Raw genomic sequence first — 12,987 nt, forward strand, 5'->3', positions numbered from 1 at the left:
TTATGTGATTTGGGCATTCTGCATGAACACCAGTCAAGGCTCAAACTTGAAAACAAGTTTCATAAGTTTTTACACCAAAGTCCAACTCACTTTTTGCTGAGAAAACTCAGATCAGTAAACCCCAAATCTATCACATAAACAGACCAATGGGCTACAGGAAATTTTTCTAATTCCATTTCGGCTAACTCCTTGACATTTTATGGACCAAACTCAAGAATAATCTTTTCTTTTTTTTTTTAACCTAATTATTATTTGAGGAAAAGGTAGTCACTTGACTTATGTTCAAAGCAGCATAATAATACTGAGAATGTTTAAAGTCCAAATTCACCTGTCCCCAAGACACACTCATGTGCATTCTCAATGTGAGGAAATTTCACCCAAAATGATAGCAGCTTTTCAAGCAGATTACAGCAGTGTCACTAGAGCAGCTATAGTCTATTTAAGGTTAAGAATGGGTGAACAGCAGTGACAGAGCAAAAAATTTGAAGTTCAGAGGCCATTATAAGGCTGGGGAAAAAAAGGAAAGACGACTTCAGCACATTTATAAATGAATACACAGGGAGAAGGGTTTGAAAAATAGCTGTCATATGACTTGTCTCATTCATTGTACAGTTTACAAATTCTGACACAGTCAAACTGTGACTCCTACAAGGAAAGTTTTCTTAGTAATATTGCTTCAACAGAAGATCCATTCATTTTTGTGAACTGAAGTAGGGAAGTTAGGAAACATAAATTCTACGCTCATGTCTGTTTCACAGGCAGTAAACCTGCTGTGTACTGCAACAGCATATCAAATATCTACTGAGTTCTGTAGCTTGGTCTTCTCTGGGGAGATGGGATCTGGCTAAGATAATTCACTGTGTTTGTGACAAAGGCAGAGGGTAATACTCTTTGCCTTGATGACATGAAGGTAATAGTGGAGGTTGTTCAAAGATGTACAGTTTATATGCCTTTGTTTAAATTCATGTATGTAACTGCAGAATAATTTTATTTAATCATCGATTTCCTGTGTTGTGCAACAATAGTAAAAAAATTTTGATGCTTGGGAAAAACTAAAAAGTCTTCAGTACAAACATTTTTTTAAGCTAACCTCACACTTGAAAATGACTCTGAATAAAGCATCACCATTATCTAGCCTTCCTTGAATCTGTGATATTTCAGTTGCTCAAAGGAATGTCAAAATCACTAACAGTATGAAAGCAGCAGTTGTTCTGACAGCTGAAGCATGAACTGAATCTGTCTAGCGAAATTAGCCTAATATGGTCAAATTGCTTTTGCTTTTTAACTGTATATGGGCAACAGCAAAGACACTTTGCGTGGTTTCCACATCAATAAGAAATGTATAGTGGAATTACATAACAAATTGCTATGGCCATTAATAAACAAAAGGAAAAAAGATACTTTTTAAATCAAAACTGGTTTTTATTTTAATCAAAGCTATCGCTGAAAGCCTTCACGGTTTTCATTTTTCCTTCCACCAAAAGAAATTAAACTTCTGCATGGAATTTTATTCCCCAGTGATGTATAAGTTAAAAAAATGTTATTATGCTTTGTTTTTGCTTATTGCACTATGGTAGTCTCAGGATTTAGCTTTGCTGGAAACCCCTCTGGTTAAGGAAATGAATAATTTTTCTTTATTTAGCAAGTAGCATGACACGGATCCATCTTGCATGTTAATGAAACAAGTAAATAACCAAAACATTAAAAACTTGAACTAAATTCATTCAGCTAGGTTTAGACTCCCTTCAAAAAGTCATGAAACTGTAAGAGTTAGTTCATTTTTAATACATATATTGCTGTCAATATCTTCAAATGCATTTTACACAACAGGATTCTGTCAGTAGTTTCCTATTGGGTTTTTTTTCTGCTCTGTGTGTTCTTCAGGTTTTTTGACTTTTTTTTCTAATACAATCAAGGTCTTCATACATAACTTTTAACATAAGAGAAAAGTGAAAGAAAAGTAATTCGAAAACACAGCTAAATTATTAAATTTCAGGTAAGGTGGTTGCATTAGGTATTATAAACCTATCCTTTTTCATCACTTCAAGATCCATAGAAGGATTTTCCACTATGTTTCTGATTATGGAATCATAGAATAGAACCACAAAATGCTTTGGGTTGGAAGCAACCTTAAAGATATGGTTTCAATATCTCTTGCATGGGCAGGGACATATGCCACTAGACTAGATTTCTCAGGATCCCATCCAGCCTGATCTTAAACACTTCCTGGGATGGGGCATCCACAACCTCTTGGACAAATTGTTCCAGTACCTCACCACCCTTAAAGAATTTTATCCTAATACCCAATCTAAGCCTACTCTCCTTCAACTGAAGGCCAACTTGATTGTCCAAGTTGAGTCTTCATAGAATCATGTAGTAGTTTGAGTAAGAAGGGACCTTTAAAGGTTTTCTAGTCCAAGGCACCTGCAGTGAGCAGAGTCATCTTCAACAAGACCAGATTGCTAAGAGATCCATCTCACCTGGCCTTGAATTCTTACAGGGATTGAGCACCTATTCCCTCTCTGGGTAGCCTGTTCCTGTGGTTTGATATTCACATTGGAAAATACTTCTTCCTTGTATCATGTCTCTATCTATCTATCTATCTATCTATCTATCTATCTATCTACCTACCTACCTACCTACCTACCTATCTATCTATCTATATATGTCAACTACACCACTCAGCCTGGTGTCACCTACCAAGCTGCTGAGGCTGCACTCAATCCCACTGCCTATGAAATTGATTAAGACATTGAACAATACCAGTCCCAGTACAGACTCCCAAGGGACACCACCCATTGCTGATCTCTGTTTGCACATTGAGTTGCTGACCATTACACCCTGGATGCAACCAGCCAGTTGATTCATTATCCACAAAATGTCAATCATAACCTCTCCAAGTTAGTGAGAAGGATGTTCTCACTGCCTGTGTTATAGGCCTTACAGATATGCAAGCAAATGACATCTGTAACTCTTTCCTTGTCCACAGATGTAGTCACTCCATCATAGAAGGCTACTAAGTTGGTCAGGTAGGACTTGCCCTTGGTGAAGTCAGTAGTAGATACATTTACAATTAGTCCAAAGGGAGATGTGTACTGAGTATTTTAGCCCAGAAAATTGATTTTGTATGGCATATTTCCTGCATATGAGCAATCTGTATCTTCATGGTTCTATTTTGACTGAGCTGTTGCCAGAGATGAAATACAGTAAAGGGGAAAGCACTTAAAATCAAGTGACACTGTACATGAGATGTGAACTGCTCCTTTCAAAAGATTCATGTGAATGCTCACATTTATCTAGGAGTTGACTGACCTTGATTCTGAAGATCTCAGCATTCTTAAATGTGATCAACAGTTATTTCCCATTGAGAAATGCCATAGAAATTTCAATTTGGCATTTGGTATGCATCAATGATGAACCTGGATTCCAAAACAAGTGATAAAATATAGCAGCCAAGATCAAGACCAAGATGATCATAATGCAGCTATATTCATTCTAGACCCACTGAATTCTTTTAGACTTTGTAAATAGCTGCCATTATGTCCTGAGAACCTGAGTAAAAACTCAGGCTGTTAGGTTTGATTAATATTAATGATCTCATAATTACAGTGATGTCAACATATGACACATTTAGTGCTAGTACATCTATTTACCCTGTATTTACTATGGTGTAGACTCACTGAAAGAACACCATGCTGACTAAAGAACACTACCTACAGCAACTGTCAGCAAATCTCTAAGTATATTTTCTTTCCATAGGGCTCAATCAGAGATTAGAAGTCTCTGTCTTTTTGCAAGTATTAGTTTACGTCAACTAAGTAGTGGGACTAAATAATGGATTATAATTCATCATGACAAGCCTCAAAGTTCAGCAATTTTTTATCCTTTTTTCCTTTTGAGCACTGTCTCCAAGTTCATTGCATATCAGGAGCAGAGATGACATGTTCTATTTTTTCCAGATTTAGTTATGTTTCACATAGATCAATAGGTAATTAATTTTCCTTCTAAAAGTGAAGAATTATCAGAGTAAAGAATTTTGAGTGGAGTAATCCCATGTCAACACTGTTGCCATCCTAGACTTTTTAAAATTTGCAAGGCAGTGAGTATTGTCTTTAGCTACTCCAGATAAATAACACCTTGTATCTGAGAGCCATGATAGCACAAAAATATGTTTTTCAGAAGCATAATGCTTCAGAAAGAAAACTTAGAGGAGAAATATGTATAGTCCTGAACACCACAGAGAGGAAACAAGGCTGCAGTGAGAGTTCCTGTGGGCTATGGGCTCAGTAACCTTTGAATAGAAAGCTGTCACTGTTTCCTTCAATTTCAAGAGCTTATTATCTTCAAATTGTACTTCTCCATAGCAGAGAAATATAATGAAGATTGCTGTTGATTAAGATGACACTGTAATGATAATGTCACTTAAGCTGTGTTTATTAGACATGAAGAACTGGCAGCAGAAAATGCAAATGTTAGATGTGCAAATGTTACTGTGGACTGCCAAGATGCTGTGAAAGTTGGCAGATCAGTTGTGAGAATCTGCATCTTTGGAGATTTGCTGAGTTAGAAATACTTTACTACGCAACCAACCTTCTGTTTTCTACTCCTGAATAAAGACCATGTAATTCTCATGTGTTTCCATTTATATTGCCGCTTGGGTTTTTTATCACTCAGATGGTGAGAAGTAGTCCAAGAAGGAAGTTGTCACTCCTTTAAGAACAAATTCCCATCACTCAATAAATTTCAGTGTATTTGTATAGAGAAGATTTATATTTCTATTAATATTTCTTTCAACCTAGAATCTTTGCTCCTACTGACTTGTCTGTTACAGCAATAACTTGCCAAGAGTACATCTACTGTTGGTAATAAAGTTGTGTGTAATAGCACGTAAAGTCAATATTGAGCAAGCTAACCTAGACCATCGAAATCCTAATAGTTTTCTAGCTTTTCAGAGAAATTAAGCCACATTTTCTACCTCTACTTGACCAAAGAAAGCAAGAATGTTGACTATGTAAAACATATATGAGCATGAGGAAAAACTATTTATGATAGCTGAGACACAGCTTTTTATTATAACTCTTCTGGGCATTTGCCAAATGAAAATAAAGTTGTTATCTTTTCCTATGCTTTTTATCGACGTGAAATTATCACATACTGGACAAAACTTTTTTTATAGGGTTTACTTTGAAATTTCTTACTTGGGAATAGATGTTGAGGTGGCAAAACTTCAGAAAGTACTGAAAAATATAGTAACATAGCCCCATATAAATTCATATTTGCTCACTTGGCTTATTAATTTTGAATCTTGTGCCAGAAAAATGAATTATAAGTTTGTGAGCAAGGGGGAAACTTTGTAATCTCTAGAAATAACTGCATTTCTCACATTACCCATGCGCTGTGCTTTCAGTGATTTACATTATTTCAGTTATCACATAGTGAAAGGCAAAACCATAGTCTGTGGATGAGATCAGAATTTATAAAAACCTTTGTTGAAGCAGCTCTATTTATATGCTTCACATAAATCCGAGCAGTTTTAGATATAGTAACAATATGCCTTATTTTACACAATTTTCTTGTCACATTAATTTTGCACTTGTGCTTCCAGATAAAGATGATTATAGCATCAGTAGCATCACTATCTCCCACAAGTCAAACTACTTACATAGGTTAGGTGTGATTTAAAGGTTAAGAAGCCCTTCATTGTGTCTCCCTCTTTTACTTCTTTCTACTCTTCTAACTGACACAAATAATGGCTTCTGAAAGGAGAAGGAAAATAGGTTAACAATAACCTCCCAGGCAGGAATTCTAATGAGATTCAAACTTGTTCCAGTCTCATCTTCATTTCCTTTCCTGGCAGGTCTGATTGCTTATATGTTTGATGTCTTTCATGAAATGTTTGTTCAGAAATTATTTTTTATAGGGCATGGCACAAAAGAAAAGAGAGAGGGAAACCTTGATTAAAAATTCTGTAGCTGTGTTCAATTTGTGTTTTATACATCTCAAGACTGATTTCTTCATGAGAATATCCTGGATAGTTTTCATATTTTTGTTTCAAAGCTACTAGCTTTTGAATATGAAAATCCTCATTTTGGAATAATTTATTTCCTTTCTCATGTCTCAGTTACCTTTTATACATTTGTGAGTGATCAAGTGTTCTGCATTACATCAATTACCTTGTAGAAATTTTTTCCTTCCTAGCCTCATTGCACTGAGTATACAATATCCTGTTACCTACTCATACTACACAGATGGCAATCTGACAACAAACTTCACATTTGTAATTAGTTCTTGTAGCTGAAAAATCTGAAGTAAATGATATTAAGAATAAATAATTTCTTTTCCTGGACCAGCTTTTAATGTATTGCTGTCGCGTTTTTGTTTTTTCTTGAAGGTATTATCACATGTAACTTTAATGGTTAGTGGTATTTTTCCTGTACTTGCTGGTTCTGACAAGCATTGTCTAGGGCTGTAACAATATTATGCCGCAGTCAAATATAAGTCAGATGATATGACAGGTGATCTTTAAAAAAGTGACTGTTAAGCAATCCAAAATGTGCACTCAGATTTTTTTTCCTGCTATTATTCCTGGCCTGTAGTCCACATCATAACAGGAGACATTCGCTACCAAAGAACAACACCTTCTCACAACAAATTGAGACTGGTGACAAAATCAACAAGCCTCAGTTCTGAGGCCTTTCCATTTCACACAGAAACTGTGTCATCTCACTGGCAATGACAAAAGTGGGCTTGCTGCTCAATGGGGCTACAACTTTAGCCAAGAGAGAATTTGGAGTTCCCATCCCTGGAGGTGTTCAAGGCCAGGCTGATGGGTCTCTGAGCAATCTGGCCTAATGGAAGGTGTCTCCACCCACAGCAGAGGGATTGGAACCACATGATCTTTAAGGTCCTTTCCAACCCAAACCATTCTAGGATTCTAGGATTAGGAGCCACCTTCATTGCTCCACTGTATTAACATTTGTTGTACCCTGTGCATTTCAGAAACATGGAAAACATTCTGTATTTCTCCTGCCTATCAACAAATTTCTTATTATGTCCTTGCCTCTGGCCTTCCATTCAATAGGTTTGATTAATGGGCAGTGAAAATGCTTAAGGAACCATATAAAACTCATATACATTTTTTTTATATTTTTCTCAACAGAGCTGAATTTTTTGCTCACAATTAACTCAAAGTAATAGGTTTTCTCATATTTCTCATCTGATACAAAATAGAATTTATATAGCATTATTGATTAGATGATGACTTAGGATATATAGTATCCTGCAAATTTATAGTGAATGAATCTGGGGAGTATCAGTAGCTAGTCCTTGCACCTCCTTCCCTTACTTTTTTAGTATCTCAAGAGGAAAATTTTTTTTTTCTCTGAAAAGAGAACTGTTTCCTCCAGGTGTTCAGAAACACATATTACAAGAAGACATATCTTTCATTCCTTTTATTTTCTTACAGTAGTATATGTCCATTCCCATATTTAGGAAGCAATGAATGCCCCAGAGCTCTAAAACCAAAATCTCAAAACATTATAATTGCTGTAGGCCAAGCCTGCTTACAAGCCTTCTTCAAATATGGTAAGTTTGAAGTAGGAAAAATTAGAAGCTCAATGTGTTTTCTGAAAAAGTGTAGAGCTTTTCTGAAGCTCATCCATTTTCCTCCAGACCATGAACAAGAGAAGGAAGTGTTCATTGAATATGTCTCAGTTCAGATAGGAAGAATTGGAGGCAATGATTGTTCTAAAAAGGCAGTGTACCCAAAAATAGTGGATCAAGCTAGTGTACAAGTGTGTAACAGTGGAGTGAGTTTCTCCAGGAAAAATAACAGAAGTAGCATTCCTCCTCATTCAGAATTTTTTCCTGGATCTTTACTAGCAAGTTGTTTTGTACCTGAGGAGATATTCCACCTCTTACACAAAGTTCAAGTAGTGATTCTAATTTTTTCCCCCCAGTCTGAAGAATTATAAAATGCTTTTGACTTACAGGAAAAGCCTATAGTGTCTTATGACATATAAGGAATCAGATAGACATGAATATCTGGAAATTACTAAGGTAGAATCACACACGTGATTTTTGGTACACACCACAGGTAGCAAAGGCATTTGGCATGATATTGAAAGGCTCTGTTAACAGCTGGAGAAAAGAAGAGGAATTAAAAGGTCTCCATGCACACACCTCCTCTCCACTCTTCCTACTGCCTATTTTCCCTACGGTTACCACATAGTATGGTCTGAGGCCAATGACTCACTTAGGAAGTCTTGTTACTCAGTCACTCAAGAGTTTCATTAGGGATATTATTTAATTTGTTAAGAAAGACTTAGTTAATAAAGTATTGATTATATTTGTAAGTGTGTGGAGAACCGTTATAACAAATTGATTTTAGGACACAGGACGAAACAGCAGTCAAAAGTAGAGACTTTTCATCAATGAAATTTTAACTTGCTCTTTTTATTTAAAAGATATGAGGAGTCTTTCTGTCTATTAGGTATTGTCTTTTTTCAATATTTGTGTCTCACAGAATTAAGCATGCTGGAATTGAATTATAGTTCTTAAGTGTTCAGCTCAAGAGCAGAGGAACACCCTTATGATCTAGGACTATTTAAGTGTCCTGATGTGGAACTGTGTGTGATAGGGCCTGATCCCTGGGTCAGAGCTTATGACTAGAAAGGTTCCTGATGTGGAGCGATGAAGCTGAGGAGTCGCCACTCCCTCCAGTCATTCCTGGGAGTGATTAGAATCCTCATAACCCCACACTGTAAATTAATGCCATGATCAACTTTTCAAACTGTCCAGATGCTTTTGAAGAAAGTACAATTTTCAAATATTTTGCCTTATGTATCTGTTGATGGAAAGATTCCATCCACAGTTTTGCTAACATCTGTGTGATTTGACTGAGAGATCTGAAGAAAACACAGACTTTTTTGTTCCTTCTTGCTTGACAGCTACTTGCACAGATGAGCACAGATTTATCATATAAATATAAGCATTGCAGTTCTATCCAATGGTATTTTAGCCATGCCAAGGATGGCTAAGGAGGATTTCCCTAGCTTCTTGAGGGACAACAGTGATAATTCATTCTATCCATAGCCCTTGTCTCCATGCTTCTTCTCCCCTTGAACTTTACTAGCTTTAATTTTAAGCTGTTTCTATTCAAAAGCACCTAAAATCAGAATCAGCTCATTCTAGTAAAAATATCTTTACTGCACTGCTGTCACTACTGTATTTTGGGGATACAATGCTGCCCTTCTCTTAACTGTGACAGGACAACTAATGACTCACTCAGAAACTGATTGTCTCAGCTCAGTACATTCTCCCTCACAAATACTCACCAGCTGAAAATTTTGAAAAGAGCTTTTCTAAAAAACACCATTGGAGTGATATATATTGCCAAATGGAATATTTTCAGAAATATTTTATGCTAATCCATGAAGCTGTTTGCTTCCTATAAACAATTAGAAATCTTTCACATTTACAGCAAATGAATGAAGCAAGTGATACTGATCTGACTAAATTAGAACCTCTTTCTCCTTGGGAGACTTCCACAGAATTCTGGGAGAAGGACAAAAATCTTTCAAGGGAGGCTTGAAAAAATTTTTTCTTCATCATCACTTGCTGAAAGTTGGATTAACAGTAGAAGTAGTTGGATTAACACAGAAGAGTGAGTTTAATTTATGTTGCAGCTTGCAGTTGGGTCCTGTCCATATGTGAGCCAGCACACATCCCAACTTTGTGTCAGATTAGCAACTTGTACCTTGTCATTTTCTCATATGCTTGGCTCTTCCTTGAAAGCATCTCTGAGCACATGTGAGGAGCAGGAGTCCTAGCACACTCCAATAGGATGATGAAGGATTTAGGATCATAGGTTGCAACATACAGACTTGTATACTCTTTAAATAGACACAGATCAGACCATCCAGGTTTGCAGATCATCAGCTAGATGCCTGAACAAGCATTTTTCTTCCTCTTGTTAGTAATGAGAAAGTTTAACACAGACTCCAGTCTTTCCCCACCCCCTCTTTAGATTTAGAAGAGGTAGAATTTCAGATGTACAAGGCACTGAAAAACTGTGTTTGGAATAATGGCCAAATGTAACCCAAGGAAGGGGATGATGTTCTCTGTGCTGTGGAAAGGTCATGTCAGAGTCCAGAGATTACAAAAAATATGGAACAAGTCTTAGGCAAATGGCTTCTAAATGGGTCTGAGAATGGAGAGAGAAGTTCACAAATGCCACAAAAAGTGCTATATTGCTTTCTCTGCTGGATTTCCAATGGAAAATTCTCGAACTCAAGAAGATTAAGTGCATCACGTGAAAAGCTCTGATGCCAGGCAGGATCATGAGTTTTGGTTTAAGACAGCAATGAAGTATTTAGTGGGAGCTCCCTGCTTTGTGAGGGATAGCACAAGGAAACATGCTGAGATGAAACAGACGACACAGTGATTGCAATAGGAAAAATAAATGTTACACCTTTAGTATGTAGTAAGCAATTCCATCTTATCTGACTGCCTTGTAAATGCTGAGAACTTTTTCTTCAGTTTTTAATTTTACTATCCATGTGTGATAAAACAACCTGTGAAAAACAGCTATGGCTGCAAATTGATCACATGAGCTTTTGAAAACTAGGAAAATGCTATTGATTTCCTTTCTATTTTATATCATTTTCTGCCCTCAAATCTGACTGTATGAGTCAGCAGCAGCAGTAATAGTCTTGTAAGAGTTTTCATTTCAGAAGGGTTTTTTGTTGATATGTGGCTTTTCCCAGCAATATAAATACTGAAGCATCAGCTTTTAGGTTTAATGTTTTTATATAATTTACAAATGTCTTTATATGATTTACAAGGTTTTGCTACAAGCAAGCTGGTTGTCAGACTTAGCTAGGCATCCTGAAGTCTTCTAAATACAAACTAAACCCAGCATCAAGATGATCTTACAAAGCCTTGTTGAAAGTTTTAGTCCCAAGGAGGTGTCAATCTTTGCTCACTTCAGTCATAGCTTTTAGCAAGGCCTGAAATGAATGTTTGTTGGAAGCAAGTTTGGTATGTGGCAGATCTCCTCCAAGGTAGGAAGCACAAATGTCTCCCTTGTTTTCAGTTTTGTAGCCACCTTCTCACTATACTCAGAAAAAACCCTCAGTTATATATAAATGTTAATTTTTTTTCCTAATGGAATTATTTATTAATTTATTTATCAGACAGATGTATTTACACGATCTCTAATGTGCCACTGGGACACTGCTTGCCACTTAATAAAATATCAAGTTGGGCTTTTTTGAGAAATCATCACCCTGTTTTTCCTTCTGTTTTTTCTATTTTAGTGCATTTGCATATATTTATTTCATTTGTAGTTGCATGCACATCTCCCAGCTATATAATTTTTCATCTTGCCTCTTGTGTTTTGAGAATTTATTTTTCTTCTCCTGCTCATCCACTACTAATAAAAAAATAAGCAAACATCTCTTGTTCTTTTGCCTACAAAAAAAGAGATGAAATTGTCAAAGGAAGAAGGAAGCTGGTCTAGTCCAGCAAAATGTGAGCTGAATATGTGATCATACTTTTTACTTGTAACTACAAAACAAAGCCAAAACCAAATCAAACCAAACCAAACCAAACCAAACCAAACCAAACCAAACCAAACCAAAAAAAAAATAGAGAGAGAAAGAAGAAAATCCACACATATTTCTCTTCGTAATCTCATTTTACTGAGGCACAAGAGGGCAGTGTTTCATAAATGCTAACCTGTCATTTGCTCACCATTGCAACAAAGCTGGGGCTGACATTCATCTAGCATTGGAATAACATCTAAAAGATTGGTATTTAGTGCAAATATCTCACTGACAAAGAATCCTTGTTATAAGAATTAGAAAGACTTCAAGACAGTACATTAATCTATTCCAAACTGTGGAAATTTCTTAAAGACTGGTGATGTTACAAAGAAATAACAACAATGAAAAATTAAATGAAAAATTATCTTCAAAGAGAAAAGTAAGTATTGTTAACTTTCTTTTGGTAAGAGAATATGAAAGGCTACACTAGGAAAGAGCCAGACAAAGGAAAAGACCAATGTGAGCTTTATAAAAGACATTTTTAAAAAAATCTGAATGTCTCTGGTTTCGTGTATGCTCTTATGCATATGTGCTTCTGTGTACACCTACACCCAGGAAGAAATAGAGAGAGTGGTATACACATAACAACTGAAGAACACACAAATATACAAAAGTTAATGGCAGAGGAAAATTTGGAGCTATGCATAGTTGCCTACTTTAGGAATCTAATCTAAATCTTTCCTTTCTTTGGTCTCTGAGCTAGTTTATAAAATTCCTTACTCAACTGTTTTTTGAAGACTCCTTTCATAATTGTCAGATGTTCCTCTGCATCTTACTGGAGTCTATGTATCTGATTTAAGGCATTTACATCCACAAGAGGATGTTTTAGATGTATTTCAGACTGACATCCAGCTCCTGCTTACAGAACTAAGTCCCCTGCTCAACACTCACTCAAATAAATGGTTTACTGAGCCATATTTTGACCTTGGAATCAGCAGCAACTGTCTCAGTTTGTCCTAAAGGCACTTCCTTGGCTTGAAACCATGCATTTATTCTGCACAAAAATAGATATTGGTCAACCTCTTCCACTAGTCCATTTAACACCATGAAAGCAGCTTGTGTGCTGCCCTTGAAGTATTCATTTTTTAAAATGGATGTGTACATGTCTTTTTTAATAATCCATTAGTGTCTTTGTTTTGGCATAGATAGAATGCAATATATTTCCTAGGCCAAGAAAAAGCATCTTCAGCTATGTCTTAATAATCAACTATCTTGAAATAAAATTAGGTCAGTATTATAAATTATAGCTGAAAAAAGGAGTAGTTTTTGTGGTATAATAAAGTTAGTAATAGATTCTTCTTGTGCTGGCCAGTTCTCCTTTCTCTAGCATAGCTAGAGGCTGAAGTAAAATTCATCTATATATGATGTGAGTTGCTCCCCA

This window comes from Agelaius tricolor, unplaced genomic scaffold, assembly GCF_023055355.1.
Source record: "Agelaius tricolor isolate 1412-34295 unplaced genomic scaffold, bAgeTri1.0.p SCAF_8, whole genome shotgun sequence".
In the NCBI taxonomy this organism is placed as follows: domain Eukaryota; kingdom Metazoa; phylum Chordata; class Aves; order Passeriformes; family Icteridae; genus Agelaius; species Agelaius tricolor.